Source organism: Pygocentrus nattereri, chromosome 12 (genome assembly GCF_015220715.1).
Source record: "Pygocentrus nattereri isolate fPygNat1 chromosome 12, fPygNat1.pri, whole genome shotgun sequence".
Classification (NCBI taxonomy): Eukaryota; Metazoa; Chordata; class Actinopteri; order Characiformes; family Serrasalmidae; genus Pygocentrus; species Pygocentrus nattereri.
This window is the reverse complement of record NC_051222.1, coordinates 26576675-26599395: the sequence shown is the minus strand read 5'-3', so window position 1 is coordinate 26599395 and position 22721 is coordinate 26576675. Positions and strand designations below refer to the sequence as shown.

The window sequence follows — 22721 nt, the reverse complement described above, 5'->3', positions numbered from 1 at the left end:
GGGACGGCCCCTTCCTGTTCCAACATGACTGCGCACCAGTGCACAAAGCAAGGTCCATAAAGACATGGATGTGTGAGCTGTGAAAGTTGTGGTGTGGAAGAACTTGACTGGCCTGCACCTCAACCTGATAGAACACCTTTGGGATGAATTAGAGTAGAGACTGCAAGCCAGGCCTTCTCGTCCTACATCAGTATCTGACCCTACAAATGTGCTTCTGGAAAAATGGTCAAAAATTCCCATAAACACACTACTAACCCTTGTGGAAAGTCTTCCCAGAAGAGTTGAAGCTGTTATAGCTGCAAAGGGTGGGCAGACATTTTAAACTCTATGGATTAAGAATGGGAGGTCATTCAAGTACATATGCGTGCGAAGCCAGACGAGCGAATACTTTTGGAATATAGTGTATATCTGACCACTCTAACACACCCCCCCCCCAACCCCCCTCACCGTTCTAACATTGTATAAAAACAAATCTGTGTGTGTGTCAAACAAAAACCAGACCACAGCTGCACACTGGGGCACAACTGCGCAAGCCGTCTGTCCGCACGGCAGCCGGAGTGTGTTTGCGCGCATGTGTCTTGCATGACAAAGAGACTTCTCACGAAGTTGTTCACCATGTGGTCTTTTGTAAACACTCATTTGATCCCAATTTAGCTTCAGAGCACTAGAGCCAGCAAAATGGAGCTTACAGGGCAAACAAGTTTTTCCGTTTTCCAAAAATAGTCAGGGACAGAAGAATTAGATGATTCAACAGCATCTATAAAAGCAGATGCAGTTGACACAACTCGGCTCAGACAAACGTGTGTTTACGAGAGACAGTGAGTCAATATAAAAATCCCCCTCACTGAACTAAAACAAAGGGAAAGGAGACCTGATGCAGGTAACTATGGCAACATTCAGGAATAAACCATACCGAAGGTCTGCGGGTCAAACCCACAGTGTGTATAATACATGTGTATAATACATGGCACATAGCTGGCAGGATGCCAGAGGCATACAGCCTCTATGATATTCACCACTTCATGAAGGGGAAAGTGGGAGGAAAAGAAGTTCACTACCACAGTTTAAAGTACATAAGACAGATGGACAGACAGACAGAGTACTTTGCAAAAAAGTCAGAGACCACCCTGCTTTTATTTAGTTTCCAGCCAAAATGAAGTCATGAAGCCAGTGATATTTCTGATTAGAATAAAGAAAATCCACTTGCACAAAGGAGCGGAAAGCAGGTGTGAAGGTGCCAGTCTTGCTTCACTTCTGAAGAAATCTAGAAATGTAACGTGTCCATCCTACTCAACACTGAGCCTGAAAGGATGTGTAGCAGTCAAGAACATGTTATCAATAATAGAAAATGTGAAAATCAAACAAACATCACTGAATGGGTTTGGAATTACTTGAATTGTAAGAAAAAGAAAATGCAACAAACTTCTGTTAACAAACTTTGTTAAATATCCGTAAGCATATTTAATCATATATAAGCATATCCCCAGAGCCGACAGCACATGACTGAGGTGTCCTTGAGCAAGACACCTAACCCCCAACTGCTCCCCGGGCGCTGCGAATCGGGCTGCCCACCGCTCCGGGCAAGTGTGCTCACTGCCCCCTAGAGTGTATGTGGTGTTGCACTTCACGGATGGGTTAAATGCGGAGGTGAAATTTCCCCGTCGTGGGACTAATAAGGGTCACTTAATCTTAATCTTAATTCTAACAGTATGTCCAAACTGTTAGAATAGATCAGGTGTAGTTTCTAGTCAGGCAATTAAGCCAATATTAGCACTGCAACAACTTCACAGCAGGGATGAGGAAGAACTTCCCTTTGTTCAAATATTTATGAACATTTAAAAATAAATAAATAAATAAACAAAAGAGTAAATTAGAGTGAACTTTGGAGGTGAGCAGAATCTCTCTAATACTTAACCGTTTAGTCAAAAAACAAAAACAAAAAATTTGGACTTCCTCACCTATCCAAAATGTTTAATATTTTTATATAATAATATTTTTTTTTCAATATTTTTATAACTTAGCAGGTTGTAGAAGACACTTAAAAGACAAAAAAAATATGGATTTACAGTTGTGCTCTTGAATGATCAAATATTTACATATGATGTAACTTGAGCCAGTCATTATCAGGGTTTGTTAATGTGCAAAGTGAATATTATAAACAGGCATGTGGAGGTGGACAATGTCAAAAATAACAGGATAATTCAAGAAATTTTCATGATAAATGATACTCAATACATATCACAATATTGAGGTCACTGAGATTTACTGTAGCTTGCAACAGACAAACATACACAAGCAGTGCTGTATTAAACAATACCATAAAAACTATGGATGCAATGAACTTAATCTGATTAAACAGGACTAATTATTTTCTTTATGTACTGACACATGCAGTTGAACATTGCTGTTGTTGTACTGATGATGTACACAATGCACTTTCAAAAGTATACTGTGACATCCTTTCTCACAATAATGACAAACATCAAGCTTCTGCCCGGCCCTTACAGGCAGGTACGGCTTCAGATTAAATAATGGGAACAGCTCTAAGAATAATCACCATTATTTCTAGAAAAATAATATTTTCCACAACCAACAATTTCAGCCTACTGTTAAATCAATGACAAAGCTGCAAGGTTTTACATCAATACCTCTACAATACCTCAGGCTATAGATTCGACAGCTCTGTGGTTTCATCTCATTTTGAAACCATACACCCCCCCCCCCACCCCACACCACTCACACACACACAGAATGTGTGCAATAGAAATACACTAAAAGTATGACATGACACTACGCAGGCAGTGTGTTTGTCCCAATCTGCCCTCTTATTACTGCCAGGAGGCAGAAAGGACGTCCAACACCACAATAACAAAACAAATGACATCATTTGAGGTGTCAGATTACCCAGCAATGCAACCTAGCATGTGTTCTCCATGAACTCTGGGAGAAACCTAACTGAAAAATGAGGATATCCAAAGCAAAGACCAAAGTTTACAGAGAATTGGGACAGTTTTTGAATACTTTAAAATGAAACAAAAATGTAATTAGATGTACATCACCATGCTCATGAAAAATGAAGGGATTTCACTTCAGTGTGTTAACTAGTCAACATGTTTTAAGCCCCTCCAATGTTTTAAAATACAGATATGGTATGGGACTGAGAGTCAGTTCTCTAATCAGTTTGTGGGACAAAAAAAAATGAAGCAGGACATCCCCATTTCTCTTCATTAACTTGGCTGATAGTAAAGATCTATATAACTGCTAAGATACCTACATGTTACAAGAAAATATCAACAAGTGAAAAAATGGCTGCAGGAACTGCAAACAAATTGATCTCTTTGCCCCTGAATTGAAAGAAGCCCTTAGAACAAAGGCTAGATAAGAGTTAGAGAACAGGAGGATGTGAGAGGAGCATATAGAACAGAAAAGAGGAGCACTGTAATAGACAAACCAGCTGAGAACCACATGAGGGTCACACAAGACCTCAAGCAGTCTTCCAGAGACCACGAAAGCTACAAAGCCACATACATCGCTCGTACAGACACACACAGACACACACAGACACACACCCTCCTAGTACTCTACTTGGTGGGGATCTTGCCAGGTGTGTCCGTCAACAAGCCTGTTTCCTGCTGAGACCACACCTGTGGTGGAAGCCAAAGCCCAACTTCCCGTGTAGACAGGAAGTGGGGGTGCCACAGAAGCCTAGCAGACATGGTGGAGGAGGTAATGTCGGAGGAAAAACCCCATTAGTGAATCAAAACAGCGCTAAATAACAGAGAGGAGAACTGTTCTGGAGTCTGAGAAACCAAGCTTATGAGCAAGAGCGAGACGGAGAGCGAGAGTGAGAAAGAGGACAGAGAGCAAAAGAAAGAGAGCGAGAGAGAGAAAGCAAGAAGGAACAGACAAGGACAGAGAGGTAAAGAGAGAAAGTTGAAATTATGAAGTTGGTGAAACTGAACGTGGATGCGTACCGTTACTCATGTCTGCGTCAGTCCTTTGACCGACTCTTTTCAGAGCTTTATCTGGTATTTGGTCAGGTGGTGAAATTTTAGAAGCATTCTGCCTGATTAGCTTATCTGCTGCTACTGAGGTCTATATATCATGCCTCCAAACAACTCTACTGGGAAACATGCACTCGAGTCGTTTTGCTAAAATTACCATTGATAAACAGCTCACCCTAAGAATCAACAGAAATAAGACTTTACACACAACAGTAACTTTTTAAAAATCAAATTCATAATCACAAACAACTAGGGATACAGTTACATGGGAATTGAATAAAACATGAAGACAGAGGGAGAGCAGTCAGCACAGTGGGCCAGCATCACCCAAATGTTCTGCTCTTACAGCATAAAATAAAAACATAGTGCAAATAATGATTTGAAATATCGGCCAAATACTTACATCTGTCTGAAATGAATACAGACAAATATCTGCAGATATATCTCACTGGTGATAATTGTTGAGAGAGAGAGAGAGAGAGAGAGAGAGAGAGAGAGAGAGAGAGAGAGAGAGAGAGAGAGAGAGAGAGAGAGAGAGAGAGAGAGAAAGAGAGAGATGAGGAGGTGGGGCGAAGAGAGAGTGGGTTTCTCTCACATTAGCAGTGGACGTGGCTCTCCAGAGCCAGCAGATGGCCACTTATTGATTTACAGAGTGAGGAGAGAAGCTGCACTCTCCACAGTGAGTCAGCACAAACCAAAGCAGGACAGCTAATCAAAACTCAATCCTACCATGAAAAGATAAAATGCTCCAATACAAAAAGAAATTTGCATTTTGCATAGTGTACCAGTACCGTACAGAAATAAAAACAACAGCTTTTATCTTTTTACCTTAAAGCCGTACATATTCATCTCTCACAATCCGTGTCTGGTATAAGATAAATCAAATCACAGAAGGCAGTACTGAAGTACACGCCCATTCATTTCTATTGAAAAGCGGAGTCATTGCTATTGCTTTACTGAAATGTGATCTGTGATATTTGACTGCATGCTACACTGGAGTATTCCTTTAGCCCTCTTTTTCAACCCTTGTCACGTACTTATGCACAAGTCACTGCACGATTCTGAACACCTAAATGATGAATCCTGGAGTGCCAAGAAAGACAAAGCTCTTTTACAGCACCCAAGCCTTTACAAATGCCTATGACATGTTGTGGGACATCTGAATACTCCAATCAATGCAGATTATCACAGTCAAGGAGAAAAGCAGAAAAATGCATTAGTATTGAACAAACATTAGCGGCACTCTTCCAAAGGATGGATACAACCCAAAGGCAGTGGAACACAGTCTTTGCTGCATGACAAGAATGAAAATGACAGGACTGCTTCCCATCAGTGCTGTTTATCAGAAGTAAACAAGGGCTGCACGATATGGACAAAATGCTCGTATTGAGGGTTACATCATAAAAACATTCTATTGCATAAAACAGTGCCATCCCCTGGCTGTACTCACATCCAATACCTGACAGTTAAAAACCAAGTACGTCACTGCACGGACTGTTTTGAAAAAACAGACTAAGACCCATTGCCATCCCTATCCCACCCCTTGCCCCTTAGCCCTCTGTTTTGCATGTTCACATCTAGGGTTAGGGTGTCGCAATTTTAGTTGAGATGGAGGGGTAGGGTGAAGTGTTGGGACTACATGGCCCTCCAAACTGAGGTTTTTTAGAGGCACACTTTAAACTGTTAAAAGTGTTATGAGAGAAAAACCAGCAAGATGGCTGTGCTAGAGACCAAAGAAACCCACAAATGTAAGTATTTCCTCTGTTAAAGAATTACAATAATCGTCTCATTATCTTCGTTTAATGTCGCTTCAATGTATTATGATCCTTTTCTTCATAACAAGCAAAAAAAAAGAAAAAACGCTAATAGCATTCTAATGTCTCAGTAGCTAGATAGCCAACTTTCCCATTCCACCTTATATAGTCCAGCAGATTGATACTGCTGGTACCATTTAAGGTGGAATGGGAAAATTCAAACAAGAAGCTGGTGAATATCTGACCTCAGCTTTGTATCATCAAACAATTAGCGGTGGGTGATGATAAATAATTGTTTCTTCTAACAATCAAATCACATCAGGATATATTTGGAAACGAAAGTTTATCAAGTACTGCCCAGCACTATATGGTGGTCTCTTTTTCTGAGACCCACGCTGCGCTCTGGATTCAATTAAACGGCGAACCCATTCTAAGCTGTAGGAATCTCTGTTCTGAGCTGTAGGATTCGTTGCGGACCAAGCGCAGCCACACGCACACATGCTGGGAATTACAGGGAGTCATGCAGATGGAATTTTCCCACGGTGACACCGAATATAGAGAAGTGCCCCTCTCTTTCTTTCTTTCTTTGCTTTGCTTGTTCTCTCTCTTTCTCTCTCTCCTTTTCCATATGCCTCTTTTGCTGTTCCCTCCCCATTGTGCAGTATTATTAACCTGTCAAATCACCCACAATGAGGCTCAACATTAAATTCATAGAGGGAAAACCCCCTATCACCACTTTCACAATCAAATCCAAGCTACTGTACAAGAATAAGATGGAAATTCTGTATGGAACACGTCATGCGTTAAGCTGAACAGTGAGAAAACTGTTCACAGAGCCAACACTAGTTAACCGTATGCAGCTCAGAACGTTGAGGTCTCACCACTTCAGTACATTTTTTGGTATTAGATTATGACAAGCACTTTAACATGTTACAATAATAATTTCCCTCAATGCCAATACTAAAAACTGATGCTCAGTATCTAATTCACACATTTTCTCCATGTACTCCAAATATATTTCTACAGCCAAGACATGTTTAGCACTAGAAGTTTGCATTTTTAGTTATATGTTTGGGTTCTGCATTTACAGTGTTTTGTAGAGATGGGTGGCTCAGCAAATACATCACAGTAGCTGAAGACATTTCTATGATAAATGATAGCACCGGGTGGCATGGTGGAAAATACACACACACACACACACACACACACACACACACACACACACACACACACACACACACACACACACACACACACACTGTAAGCCACTTCTCCCTCTGGGGCGCAGGGGAAAATGCATATAATGATACAAAAACAAAACGTTCCTTCTCTTTTTTCAATTAAAAAGAAATACCGAACAAGATGCAGAATTCAAATAAACAAAGATAGATTTTCAAATGTTTCTTGAAAGTCATGCAACAGACTAAAACATAGACTAAAGTTTGCACTGTTAGCATGTCTTGCTATGTGTGCTTATATGTGGCATACCAGCCTTACAGCTGTGATGAAACTGAATTTCAATGGGTATCCTGAATGAACCAGCATACAGCCCATTACTAATGAGTCATGATATTTACTGAGGTTTGCTTAGTTGGACCAGACAATATATCAGTACCAATAAAGCCAAGTTGATGGCAAATATGATGTAGTTGGTCTATGTTCTATGTACTGACGATATATATACACACAATATGCTCAAAAACATAATATAATTATTATAAAATACAAAATTGTAACCTGTATCCTGCCTTCCACCCAATGACTGCTGGGATAGGCTCCAGCTCCCCCAGGACCCAGAAGGACAAGTGGCTTAGAAAATGTGTGAGTGTGTGTGTGTGAGATACTGCCCATCCATATCTGTTTGTGACAGATGTCTTGGCTGAAGGACTAGATTTTAGGTAAGAGGGAAAAACAAATTTTAGTTTTCGGTGTGCCAGTTCTTTACAGTCACCGTTTAAAAATATTAAAAATCTACTACACTACAAGGAGAAATACATAGCCAGCCACATAATTAAAGTAAACTGCAGCTATAACAGTATTGAACCAAAAAGCTTAACTATCCAAAAAAAGATTCATTTACAGCCAAAATGAAAACCAGTATGGACTACAGAAAATTGTAGGAACTGTAGTTATACAAAAAAAGAAAATGTGATTCAAGTACAATAATTCTTTTCTGTGCTACATCTCGCCAGGTTAGTAACACATTTTGACCGGATTCTTTCATTTTTCCTTCCTGGACACTGATACTGGGTGCTGGATCAAGGCCATCTCTAACATTTGCCACGTAAGGTTGAAACTGACCCTGGATCAGCACTTGTATATTTAGTCCTGGTGGAACTGTAAGCCCTTCTCTATTCAACAGTTGAATCGTCCCCACTCACAGCCAGCCAAGACCACACTTCGTCATGGCCAGTGTGCACCACTACTGAGGCAGACCTGAGTACAGATCCCAATGGTCCTGTCTGGCACATAGGTGTGTAATTTAGAGCAGCCACACAATAAAAGCAGCTGCTGCTGTGGTCAAGGGATTAACAGCGAAGTGACTGAGGAGTTTGGCTACTATAAGTTGGTGAGGGTGTGTGTGTGTGTGCGCACTTGTATGCATGTCTTTCTTTGTAAATCACATATACATACACCTCCGAACATCAAACAGACCGCATCCGAGCGGAAAAAAAACTATTCTTGTATGGCCACGACTGTGGGCTGTGACACACCATGACTCATCAACTGTTTCAATTGGCCTGTTCAAAGCTTTAAACAACCAGCTCAAAGTCTGCGAGCGCATGAGTGTACAGACAACATGACTATCACAGAACAGGGGGGGTGGATTTCACAAAGCAGGAATTTTCAGCCACATAACTAAAGCCTGAATGCCCAAAAGGAAGAAAGCTCAGACTTGACATTAAAGCTTTTCTGGGACAAGTGAAAGTCTGTTGGGACAGGTGGACATCAGTATGTCAAAATTAGTGTTCTGAGAAGAGCGAATACTTTAAGGAGTCTACATCCCTCATTTTTCTTGATTTTGTTTTCCTGATAGGGGCTGCAGAAATGGGCTGACGACAAGTCTACTAACAAATCCACTACACGCCACTGTAGGCAGCAGGTGACTTGTTGAGGACAGGGTCTAAAATACAGTGGTGGTAAAAAGTGCAGTAAAGAGAAAGGAGGAGAGAGAAGAAATGAGTTAGTGTGGAAATACTACACAAAATGAAACCAGATCCACTTGTAAGTAGAAAGACTGTGCAGAAATATAGGCACGTAGGCCAGATGAGGTAGGCTGAGGATCATGATAGGAAAGGGCCTTTTGACTAACATCCAAAACATCAAATCTCAGTCCTTTTAGTGAAAAGGAAACATAAGATGAAGAGGATATATCATTTACTAGCTACCTATAGCTTCAAACACAATTCAGGAATAACTTTAACTGGGATAGCAACAGTGTTTTCTTGTTCAATTACTAGGCCAGGGGTCTGCAATGCATGGCTCTTTTAATGCTTTGTTGCAACTCCACAGCAGAATTACATTTTAGGTTCAAAAAATCCTCCTTTGCAGTAAAATACAGTTTTAGCAATAAATAGTCTTAAAAAAAAGCTGGAATTGCCTACAACTGCTAATTCACCAACCTTTAACCGTGAAACACACAAAGCAGTCTCACCTAGCTTGTAGCTATTGAAAAGGCAAAGAGGAAGATTTAAGAAGGACATTGATTATTTGGAGACAAATGGACTTATTTGCATTCACAAGCATTCCAGCTGGTTTCCCGATGTGTTTAATCTGCAACGAGAAGCTGTTAAACATTAAAAAGTCACAAAGCTGAAGTCATTCAACATCTGTTTTCTCCTTCCAGCTTAAACGGTGCAGCAGAATGGGAAAATTCAAACAAGAAGCTGGTGAATGAGACGTGAATGAGACGCGAATGAGACGCGAATGAGACGTGAGCCTAGAAAAATTCAAACACAGAGATATTTTTACAAGAAACTATTCTACTTTCATTTCCTGCCAGAGATGTGAGAAAAGCCGCTACAGTCATGATCAACCTTAAAGCAGAGTAAAGAAAGTCGGCGTTTTCTTTAATATTATATATTTTACTAGTACATTAGCACATACTGAGCCAAGATGGTAAAATGGATATAAAATGTTGTGGCTCCCAAGGTGGTTTGATTTTTGTCAAAAGGACAAACATTTAGTTTCCCCACCTCTGATCTAGGCCAATATCTCAGACTGAAAGTGCACTGGTGAACATGAACTGCATGGTACTAGTTTGATAAACAGTCGTTTGTTTCCAGACAGTGCATGAACCAGAATCATCTTAAATTCACTATAAGGGGTGAGTTTCTGAGAGCTATAGTGATTTTAGTTTGCAGGTTACACCAGTCTCAGTGAGCAGAATGCCTGAAGCCGAAACTTACTAAAATGCAACAAAAGTACTTTTATGCACATCTTATACCTTAAACCGCATCATCTGCTGATCCAGCCTCTATTAGCAAATCAGTTGAACCTACTATCATAAGGCATTTTGAGTACAAGAATACAAGGGGGGGGGGGGGGTCCTGTAAGTTCTCCAGTTTAAGAAATCCCGCTAGGTCACCACTTTTTTTGGAACAGCACTGCTGCAGTAACCTCAATCTGAGGTTGCCTCATCATGCATTCTTGACCTTACTCATCAAAAATCTAGTGTAAAAACTGATCCCAGATCAGTGTAAAAATCAAAAACGTCCACTGTCGCTGCTGTAGGTCAGTGCAGTGTCAGGTCACATGGGCAGAGATGGAAAAGTCAACATCAGACAGAGAGACCTTCAACCGGCACCAATCACATGACACTTGTGCTGAGAACTCTGTGCCCTGCCCTGAGATTCACTACACACACACAGCGAGAGCAATAAACACAAAGGCCGTCACCGTCAAAACAGCTATTAAGTCCAGTGAAAATGGCTATTAAGCCCAGTCAGAATGGCTGTTCTGGTCAAAACAGCTATTTAGTACAAGTTATTCATTTTTCAGGACATATTAAATGGTGACATTATAAGCAATAACCCACTTGCATTTGAAAGAAGAAAGTCAAAGAAAAATAGCCATCTATCTATATAAGTTTCCAAAAAGTTTGAAAATGACTTAAATACGGAAATGTTAACAACCTGACTAACCTGATACTAGTTCAGTCCTCCAAAGCTTCATGAATGTAGCTTAGGCCCAGTGACTTGTCCAATATTCACACAATAAAAACACAATGTGTCAGTCTAGCCAGCAAGGTCCCTGAAAACACCACAAGCAAAAAAAAAAAACAACAACAACAACAACAACAACAAAAACAACAAACAAACAAACAAGTGCTTGTGTTTGAGATGTTCGCTTTCATAAAATCAAACAGTAAGTCTGTCGCTGCTTGCCGTGACACTGTAAGGGTGGTCCTGGATGATGTGTTTGGTATTTGTAATCCAAGTTCTTGACACATTTCACACTCGGCAGGTTACACAGCTACATTACTTACACCCTTTTTCGGTTCTCTGCATCACTTCAGAGGATGATTTAGTGAGTATGATCTATTGTTTCCAGGGGTAAGCGTCTTTGGACATTGTGGTTTTAGCTAAAAGATTATCCTTCAAGTTTGGTTGTGGACCTAATCACACTGTAAAGAGGATTCTCAATTTGAAAAAGTTAGAAAGAGCATTCAATGCAGCTCAGGGGCTAATTCTAGTTAGTAGCATAGCAGCTTTGGGGAAAAAGAAAAAAAAAATTCAACTTCATAATTTGTGATATCTGTGTTGCACTGCAAGAAAGCTAGCACGTATCTGTATAAGCATTTACCAATGAAACAAGAGCCTTCCAGAAGGATCAGACACATAAAAACCATAGCTGAGAAAGCTGAGACTCATATACGCTCATACTCTCCAACTCTATACATTCCATAAACTTAAATCTTTCACAACCGCAGTCTCCACAGGATATAAATCTCTCTGCATCCACACTTCAAGAGTATTCTCTTAAGGATGTGAAATGGGAGAAACGGAATGTGAGGCAAAGGCAATGAAGCCAAAAAAAGCAAAGATAAACAAATAAGATAGGGACAAACAATAAAACACAAAAAAGATAAACAGCTGGGCTGCTGTTAATAATTAGTAGTTCACAGAAGCCAGTTCACTTGATCAAAGTAGTAATGAAGGACAGCTGACAGTAAGCAAATGCGACACAAAGAAAAAAAAACAAAAACATTTTAATTAGCATTAACACATGCCAAAATCTGTTTAAAAGAAATAAAAAATTAGTTTATAAAAAAAGGCTAAATGCTACATCAGCACTTCAAGGGCCAGGAGACCAGGAGCAAGCTCATCGGAACGACCTCCTTTTCGGTGTACTTGCATGCTCAAGTGAGCGCTCAAACCCACTCTTGACAAACACACTCAAAAGCATTCAAGGATGGACAGTGAGAATGAGTCTCTCTCATCTTCAACTGTTAGCATGAGAACATGCTGAACTCTGGGAACTCTGGGAGGGGAAACGATCCTTCATAATGGCCATTCCAGCTGCCTGCAGAACAAGGATGTCGTCATGGTGAGATCAGTGAGGTCATCAGGGGTCAAACATGGCTGTGGAGGAGAAAGCACATTCCCAAATCCAGGCAGGAAGCCTCTCCAACAGCCTTGGCCAGAACTTCATTAAAGAAACCTCCTCAGATACCTTCTCCCATTGGGCCAGACATCAGCTTCTCCATGGCAGCTGCTCCAGGTGAAAGAGAACCTTCATTTCTGTAGAATGTTGGGCTTGAAAAAGCTCATTTTAGGCCCAGGAATCAGGACCCATATGTACTAGGAATCTCCCCTCAGTCATGAAGACATGAAAGGTTGATTCTAGTGTTCACAAACGCTACACAAAGTTCCTTCATAGAAACGCAGAAGTTAAAATAACAGTACAAAAAGAAACTACATAGCCAATATATTACATTATACTTTCAGAAAATCGTCAGTCTTTTTTATCCTGTACTAAGTTTAATTATTTAATTTTTAGTAAATTCCCATGGTGATCTCCAACGAGAAATACCCAGTTCCCTACCCAGTGAGAAAACACTGCACATTATTCTGAGGCTCTTTGTTTGCATCAAAGAAAGACACTGTCCACCTCTTCCTATCAGTTTCTACTAGCCTTAGCTGCTAAACCCGCTATCCATCACTGTCTTCAGGGGAGCTAACTTGCTGACCAGTCTCCTGTCAATAAGAATCACTCCCTCTTCAGAATGGGGATTTTGATGTGAAATTCCCTTCTTAACATTCTCACCTCTTGACCTCTCCTTAGAGATAACTATGCATGACAGAAGTTAAGAAGAACCTTCTGAACTAGTGCAATGTACATGTCCAGTTAGATCCCTGTGTCCATATGGCTAACAACCATATTCAAGCGGAGACCAGTTAGCAAGATCATTCCAAACTCACCCCTGCAAACCTTTTAATCTCTGTAATGTCAGCACTTTTGAAAATATTCATATATATAACAGAGAGCATTTTAGATGAGGCCTTAAAAGTGGACTCAGTTCGGCATAAACTGTGATTAGTTTTTAAACACCCTTGCTTGAATCCTCTTGGAAAACCACAGCAAGACGAAGACAGGGGAAATGACAGAAGGATTAGCCATCACCTCTACAGCTGCTTAAACAACCGAGAACATGGGTTCCTTTCAATGTAAAATTCAAGCCCACATTTATCAAAACTCTTAGTACCGGTAAGTACTGGTGTCCTCTGTCTTGAAACTGCTTTCATCAGGATGCACAAGACAATACCTTACACTGTTCTTCAGAATTTAACGAATATGGGTCACTGTGGATATTTTAATCCATCTGAAAAGTAGCCAAGGCTCAGTCTCTCAAACAAATCAGTGTTAATATCAACAAAACTAGAAGTGAATGCTTAAAGTGACACTAAGAATGTAAGGTAAGAATTCTGATTGATCAGGCCTGATTGATCATATCTACTAAGATGTAGAAGGCAGAACTGACCTCAGAGTAGCTCTTCATCTAGGACAATCTGGAATTATTTACCGATGGGTTCGGTCCTATTGCAGTAACATCTATATATCAAAAAGCATCCAGAAAGTTCTTCTAATTACTAAACACCTTCTAGTTTCAGATGCACCTCTTCCTAATACAAGGAGTCAACTGTACACACACAGCATGTAAAATCTCCAAAGAAATGCATTGTCAATAAAACAGGAACAGCCACATATAGGCAAGGTCACTTTCCCAATGTAAAGTGTCTTCTAGAGAAGCACACAGCTCCCAGCACTGAGATGAGGAGCAGTGGAACTGTGTTCTTTAGACTGACTGAGCTCCATCAAATACCTTCGGGATGAGTTGTGCTTGTGGTTCAGAACTAATTATCCAACATCAGTACCTGACCTCACTAACGTTCTTAAGACTGAATGCAATCAAATCCTCACAGCTAATGTTGCAACAGCTAACATAAAACTTTTCCAGAGGTAGAGGCTGTTACTGCAGCAAACGGGGACAAATTCCTTATTCATACTCCTGTCTTCATAAGAAACATCTGGCTTAACAGCACACTCTTTGCACATCACTGACGTGCTTTAGATTTGCGTTGGACTCCTTCAGATATACTGCGTGTTTCACAGCATGTCAACGAACAGCTTTCACACTCTAGCATGTTCGTTTTGGAGTGCTGTTATAGATTTAGCTTAGACCTGCAAAATATGAACTCCTCTGGGGTGACAGCTTCCTGTCACATGGCCTCAGAGTTGATGGGGATTGGCTCAGACTCAAGAGAAGCTAATGAGTTGAGCCCACCTGCTGTTGACAGGATGCCTGATGTAGAACATGCCACCTGCCATTGTGTTTGTACTCATTATAAGCAAATAAGCAGCTTAAAATCTCCCTTCCGAAACAGAAGTAACGAACAACTGTCTATACTTGTAAGCACACCAACGGTTTCCCTAATACTCACATGGTCAGACATGATTGAACCCGTGCTTCACTTCATTATAAAACATTCAGGTGATTTCTTACCCGGATTATTTCTACATAAGACAGCTGACGTAGGAAATACGTGCACTGCAATACAACTGATTAAGCTCTTAATGGGCCCATATTGCATGATTTTTCAGCGCTTTTTAAAAATATTTTTGAAGTATTTCACAAAAACAGCCCATTATAAATTAAATGCTTCTGCAATGTCAGGAAAAATCAACTCATTTTTCATATATCCACCTACTCGGCCTTCTGAAGTTTAGCCGTGTCCATTCAAATTAAAGTTTTAAAGTGTGTTTTGACTCTGTGTGAATGTGGCACAATACAGGCCAGCCAATCAGAAAAGGTCTTAAAACGCAGAAACAAAAACAGCCTGTTGAATTCCAAGTATGAAAATGATTATGAGAAAACAAATGATGACCATTTAGAGTACATAAAACCTGCACAGAACTTATTTTAAAAAATGCATGATGCAATATGATGCCTAACCTGATCAAAACAATAATCTTGGACAGCCTAATCCCTTTCAGATTATGTAAGAGAAGGATTAGCCTAATACATGTTGAAACAGCGACACTATGTTGGCTACAACAAAAAGGCTGATGTATGGGTTTTTATACCAAGCTGATGACAAAGCAGAATTTAAGGACAAAACTGGCTCTTCTATTTCATTGTCACACTTTTAGGGCACAAAAGATATGGACACGTCTCCCACATTCTCTCTCTCCATCACTCACTCCCTTTCTTTTCTTCTCTCCCGAGTCTTCTGAGCTGGCTGCACTTTCAGAAATCATTCGTGTGAGACTAGGCCATCAGTAAAATCCTGAGCTGTAGGGCTGCAAGCCACTGAGCCAGTACCACCTGATGAGCACTGTTACTGCATTGTTCCCAACTGAACTATTCATTCCCACAAACGCATTCTTTCATAGCAACTGCAACATAATTCATTTAGTGTGGTGTTCAGATTCACTACATAGCACTGAATCTCCTGTTTAAAACGCTGCCAAGCTGGATAACAATGTTCTAATATCAGCCTCAAATGTTCCGCCCATAAGTACACTGAGCATCTGATATCTATAGCAGGCTCAGCTGGCCACAACTGCCAGGACTGCGCAAGCTGCATTCTGATTGGCCATCCACACATCCATGTGAATGCACTTCCCTGCAGCAGCACATCTTCAAAAGTTACTCAAGGCTTGTCGCAGCTTTGAAGCAAAATATCCTCATGGATATTTTTTGCCTGTGGATTTGTTTTTATTTGCAGCCCTATCTTAAAAATCACCTGCCCCCACACTACAACAGTTAGTGGTTGATCCATCTGCAGGTCTTCTTCTCTCACAGTAGGCTGAAATGCACCAAACTCTCTGCTGACAGGTAAAAATCTGGCCTGTGAAATTAACGTGGTCTTACATTGAACATGCCATTATGCTAATGCTTGCCACAAATTTGCCAACAAATAATTCTATCCTAACAGTGTGACCTTTCACATATACACAGAATACATATCATCTGTGATCAATAAGACTCAATTTCAACATTTCAGTGATGCACCACCGTTTCTCATTAGGGTCAAAGGGATTTTGCCATCATTATGTAAATCTTGTCCAAACTTGCAACAGTTGCAACAAAAGAACATTGTTGTGGGCAGGACACGAATAGGTCAATTAGTTTCTCTTATTGTATGATGTCATAGAACATTGATTACTTTAGGTGTCACTCAGTTCACGGCTGAAAGATAAATCATTTTTAAATCAATATCAATTTCAAAGACTGCAACTTTCAAATCACAAGAGCTGCCACTTTAATTACAACTTACATGGTCAACAATGTTGACTTAAGTTTTAAGTGGGGAAATTTAACCTGATATCACTGAGCTGGTGGACAACCGGTTAGTGAGTTAGACCAACAAAGAAAAGAAAAAAAAAAGAAGAAGAAGAACAAAATTTTCAAGACTCAAGCTACAAGAAGTGGATATCAGAGTGTTCTTGGCCAAAACAACAAGTCTGGACCTTAATTCATTAGAAAATAACTCCTTTAAATCACAGTCACATACATCAGAAATAATAATAATAATAATAATAAATATTTGCAGAAAATCGTTCAGCACTAGCTCATTAAGTTCTCTCTTTGCACTCTGGTGCAAAACCCTTTTTGCTAGACATCAGCAGCTGTCTAATGCACCACTGCGCACCAGGAGCCTCCAGCGATGGACGTCTGAGTATTCACATAGACAGCCTCTACAGTTTCACCCCGCCTGCTGAATGTGTTTTATGGTAGGCCATAGCGCTCTTTGAACCCCCAAAACCTCAGGTCCCCAAGGGGGCTTTGGTAAAACAACACCATCTAAGAGCAGGGTTCTTTTGTGTGGCCCATGTGTGTCAAGCATATCAGATTAAAGCAGGTGCTGGTCTAGGCCCTGCTGTCTGGTCCATACATCTGAGGTCATTTGATTAAGAAATTAACAAGCAAAAACCTGATTCTGCTCAGCACTCTCACTTAGAGTAGAACAATATATCTGAGTAAGACCCCATATGCACACAGCTAATAGACTGAGGATGACCTTGTATATATACACACATGCACGCAACCAAAGCCTTCCTCTCACATACCCTCTGAGGAGCATTAGCAAGACCTCAGCAGCTGATTTTCTCATCAGATCTACTTCTTACAGGCCAATTCCCATAGTAGTCCCTCAAAATCACCACATCCCCCCTCAACATGACAGCAAACAGGGCTCTGTGCTTCCGCACATGGAAAAACCATTGACCGCTAAATTTCTTCTGGTCAGCAATTTACCTAGAGTGCTGCTCAAGCTCAATTGAAATGAAAACTTTGTTTCCATTGTTTATACTAGTATTGACATTACATTGCCACATATTTTAACAGCCCATATTAATATGCACTTGTGAATAATCTCTCTTGTCAATAATCCGTCATGGTTAATGGTTCCTCTATTTGTCAAAATGTCCACATTCAACTGTGCTTGGTCAGGACATTTACTGAGTGATATGACTTCACAGAGGGAATATTTGCATAACTGCCTCTGCAATATAAGTAAACGAGTTAGACCAATTAGAGGCAACAATTTGTTTACATGATAACTGTGAATAAATGAAATATTGTGCAGCACTGCTGTCTACAGACTTATCCCTGTTCCAACACAGCAGATTCTCTTCTGAGAATATCGGGAATGCTGGAGCATTAAATCTGTAATGCACAGGTTGCTCCGAGACCGAAGCTGGAAAAGACTAGCATCTCACTCTCTCTGAAACAGCCCTAATTCTGCATATCCAAGGATGATGCCGCCTGATGATTCATCACAGCTTATCTTTGAGCATTCAAACTTTTGGAACTGAGGCTAACAATTAGTGGTGGGCGATATGGCAAAAAATATACTGATTGCGATAGACAACATGCCACAATATTTTATCCTGACAAGTCTTAAAAGATAGAATGGACAAAAGACTGGATAATTGGACAAATTAATACAAATTATTTTTATTCAACCTGTCACCTACTGCATTAAATCCAATTGAACAGGACTAATAATGCTCATTTTATGATGAATTACAGTCAGTCTGTGTTCTAGAAGTACTGACGATATCCATGATACACTCAGAAAAGTAAATGTCACATCGCAATATAACATGTTTACCAACGGTGAATAGATTTTTTTTCTTAAAAACCTCGTAAGCAGTTTTACTGTAGTTTTTTTTTTAATTCTGACATTCACTAATGTTTTCTTACTTGGGAAACGTTCTTACATAAGAACAGAACCTACACACACTCAAGAGCACAAAGGTGTGAACAGTTCAGCAGTTTAAGAACACACCATGAATCTGATGTAGGCTCTTTCTTAGGATCTTTCTCAAGACCAAATATAAGGAAAAAAAAACTAGGGAGATATTGGTGATTAAGGCCCAATGACCTTATTCTAGAAACACTTATAAAAACAATCTTAATTTATTTACTGACTAATCAAACCATAATGCCTTCTGTGGCTTCCTCTCATCCATCTCAAAGAGATGCAAGAAGAGATTTCCTTTATGGTGCAACAAACAGAATCCGTGTCGCTCCCTGCCCTTTCTGCAGTGTACTGCAGTCTATTTGAATGGCTGTATGTGACACGAATGTTATAGAACATCAGATAGCTTCTGTTATTACAGTCAACTTTGTTGACTAATCACTGCAGCCATACTTGGAATATCGCTGAACTACCAGTCACGTTGTGCCGAAAGTGGCCATGCTAACAAGTGGTGACAACCTAAGATTCTCCAAAAAATTAAGTACGATAAAACCAAACAAATATTACGGAGAAAAGACGCCACCTCATGTCGTTTTTGTCTAGCTCTGCTCCGGAATCAGCGGGAATTTCCTGAGGGGTAACCTACTTGTCGTCTCCTCTTCCGCTCGGGTTGATGCTGCTGTCGGGACTAGAAGAGTGTGCGAAGGAAAGGAGGGGTTTCTGAAGCAGATACAGGCATAGTGTCCTTACCATTTCAAGCTCAGACAGCACCAAAAATAAAAAAATGAGACTCCACCAAAGCAAAGTGTGATTCAGCTTTCCATTACAGTGAGCATTTCTTTCATAGAAGCTTTTAACCAGACGACGTAAGCGGCCTTTACAGTTGTAACCTACATCGAAGGCTGTGGCCTCTTTTTCCAGGCACACGTGGGCAAACACTACACCTCAAGCTCATGTTTGCTCTTAATGGAAAGACAGTTGATGCACACTGGCCCAGACGGAGTCCAAACATCACAGTTTTACGCCCGGCTGGTGACAAGCTGTGGTTGGACTGCCGCTATGGTAAAAACTGCAGCATTACCTCCGGTGTGCTGAACTGTGGCACCGGCCTGAGAAATTAGAAATATAGTTAAAGCTAATCTACAAATTTCCTTTCAAGCCCTGATATTGCAAAGATTCTATATAATCCTGTTATCTCATTGACAATGTAAAATGCAAAGGAAATCAAGGGACTAAAGCCCAGCGACACCAGGACACCATTAAGATTAAGTGACCCTTATTAGTCCCACAATCGGGGAAATTTCACCTCCGTATTTAACCCATCCGTGAAGTGAAACACCACAAACACTCTAGTAAGCACACACACTAGGGGGCAGTGAGCACACTCGCCCGGAGCAGTGGGCAGCCCAATCCGCAGCGCCCGGGGAGCAGTTGGGGGTTAGGTGTCTTGCTCAAGGACACCTCAGTCATGCGCTGTCGGCTCTGGGGATCGAACCAGCGACCTTCTGGTCACAAGGCCTATTCCCTAACCTCCAGCCCATGACTGCCCCATAATAATGAGCATTATTTTATGACACAATGCTGACAAATTAGCTACCTCTCTGTTTTCAGGTTTCTAACTCTTTTCACTCATGTTATCCAAGACCTAAAAGTTGCATCTAGACTAAGTACATTTTGGCAAGTTGGAATCCTCCCTGGTGGAAACGTGTGGCTGCATGCACTACGTAAGAACACTTTACAACACTGCTGTGATTTGGACCACTTCCCCGAGTGGATGAATCGAATACTTGCGAGTGCATTGAAAGAGTATTCAAAGACAACTCAGGCAAAACTTGGTGAAGGACATGTCCTCTGAGGATGTAAGACAATCATCTATCTTCATCAGTGTGATGGTAATTTTGCCTTGGAGACCTAAACATTGAGCAGGACCTTCATGAGCCTGGGTGCGCGAAGTTAACAAGTAAAAATGTATGACGCTGTCCAAAAAACTGCTGTAAAATCTGACCAAACATCTTTTCAAATGACTACTTCAGGCTTTACAGGGTGACTCGAGGCAGCGCATGGACATCATAATGTTCCCTTCTGACTGAGTAATGTTACTTCTTTCAATAACACATGAACAAAAAGCCTGACATAATGCAGCGTAAACGGCAAAGTATGCAATTTGCTGGGTGTTGAAGAAAAGCTCAAAATACATAATTACTAAAAAACAGTGCGTTTCATCTCTGTGAGCATTGTTTGTGTCTGGTTACAGAAGAAAGAAGAACAAAACAGTCCAATCAAAACAAGCTGTGTCAGGTTGACATGTGTCTTGCTGAGTGGCTCTGAAGAAAGACCAAGCCTGTTTTTCTCACTCTGCTGTGATGTGTGTTGAAGCTTTGTCTACATCTGTGGTCAACAAAGTGTGTCCCTTGACAGCTGCTTCAACTCCCCCCCTTCAGCCCCCCAGACACAAACCAAGAGAGGCTAATTAGCCCAAAGACTTTGAGTAGCGGTCTAACCAGATTAGACTATGATGCTCAGGCTGAATAAACAGCAATTAGTTGACCAGCATCTTCTGGAAAGAGATGTCTCTGAAGCTGTGGAAGAGGAAGGACTTGTATTCTCTCTCTTGACAACTGATTTCCTTCTTTCGCTGCTAATCTGCCACTGCACTATCGCAGTGTACGTGAACTGCACAGTCACCTCCCTCGGTTACTGACCATGTCTGTCGGGCAGGACAATAGAGCCAGCCCCTCCTGCCTAGTATGCAAATCTATAGCCAAAGCGTTAGCTGAGCATGACAGATATTTCGCACGCTTTCCACAGCACAATCGTTCATGAAGACGTTTTTTAGCTGGAGGTGTCCATTGGAACCTCCCTCTTTGGTCTGATGGGCGCCCAGTAGGATGGCAGGCAAGCTGCAAAGGGTGGAGACCACAGCTCCCATTTCTGGAGCATTTAAAACTCCCCTACACCTCTGAACTTATTCATGCAGAATTACACCGATGAAAGGGGGAAAGATGACACCATGAAGTGTCCTCCAGTGAGTAATGTGATAAGATACAGATGATATGCTGAGTTTGAACACACCCAATCGACAATAGCTGAACGCATGACACTGTTTTGCCACAAAATTGACGTGTGTGCGCCAGACACGATGAAATGCAGCACGGATGAACATTTTAAACCATGCTGGATAGCTTACAGCCACACACCCAACACGAGTGAACACACAGGTTACTGGCTATTCTTTGGCTCTACAGAGCACGCTGTGTAGCCGAAGGTGGCTAATTGTGCGAGCTAATTATACTCATACTTGCTAACTGCGCTGCCCTAAACCCATCATCTCAAGAGAGGTCTGGCACATTATTGCGCCACTAACAGACACATGTGACATGTAGCTGAGGTTTCCACAAACATGTCCTTCCATACTACGCTAACGTGCTCTTTTCCTCTCCGGCAATTTTATCATTACTACAGGCTAGACAATAACAGCCAACGGCAGGGCGTGAGAGTGCCTGTTCGATTCCTCGCTTGTTTCCCACTTTTCCCACTCGTCCCTAAAAACCTAACCGTCCAAACGTGACCAGATAACAAAACTTTCACACCTGGGTTAGTTTACGTTAAATTTGCAGACTTACCCGTCGGCGAAAAGACGCAAAGGCGGTTTTCAAAGCCCTCTCTCTCTCTCTTTCTTGCTCTCCCTCTCTCTCTCTCTCCTGTAGCTCCTAACGGCTGTAACGTTAACCGTCAGTTAGTTTAAAATGAAGCACAGAATTCCAGCAGCGCTCTCGGCACCTTGTATCCTCGAAAGGCGACAGCTTCTCGCGTCTTTACTCTTCAAACAGTCAAAAACTGCTCATCTCTTCGCGTACGCAGACATTTCTCTCCACGCTCGCTCATTCTCTCTGTCCTCCCTATTCTTTCCTCTCTATCTCTCTCCCTCTCTCCCGCTGTAGCATGCTCTCCTGGCGTCCAGTTGCCAGCCCCTCCCACTTTCCGGCATCGACCAATAAGACGTACCCGGAGGAGTGACGTTGGTGGCTCACTCTGTTGTTCAGCTCGAACAGGCAGAAACGATGCACGTCGTTGTTTAGCTTAGAGCAACATTTACTTTATCTTCGTTTTCTTGCATTCTCTACATTACGTGCTCTCTTTTCCACACCTTTAAGGTTGCGTGCATCCTGGCGTCCAGTTTCCAGCGCCTCCCACCTTCCGGCATCGACCAATCACACGGACCGGGAGGAGTGACGTTTGTGGCTCGCACA

The 22721-nt window shown here is 41.3% G+C and overlaps 1 protein-coding gene across 4 annotated transcripts in view; it reads right to left on the bottom strand.

The window, feature by feature from the left end:
* raph1b (Ras association (RalGDS/AF-6) and pleckstrin homology domains 1b) overlaps positions 1 to 22436 on the bottom strand; it is an 81210-nt gene extending 58774 nt beyond the window's left edge. For 2 of the 4 annotated variants that reach the window (XM_017712159.2, XM_037543231.1), the window contains exon 1: positions 22095 to 22436. The gene's annotated coding sequence lies outside the window, so the exon portion shown is untranslated. The remainder of the gene's footprint in view (positions 1 to 22094) is intronic. The other 2 variants (XM_017712160.2, XM_017712161.2) reach the window with 1 other exon arrangement.
* Positions 22437 to 22721: the final 285 nt, after the last annotated feature.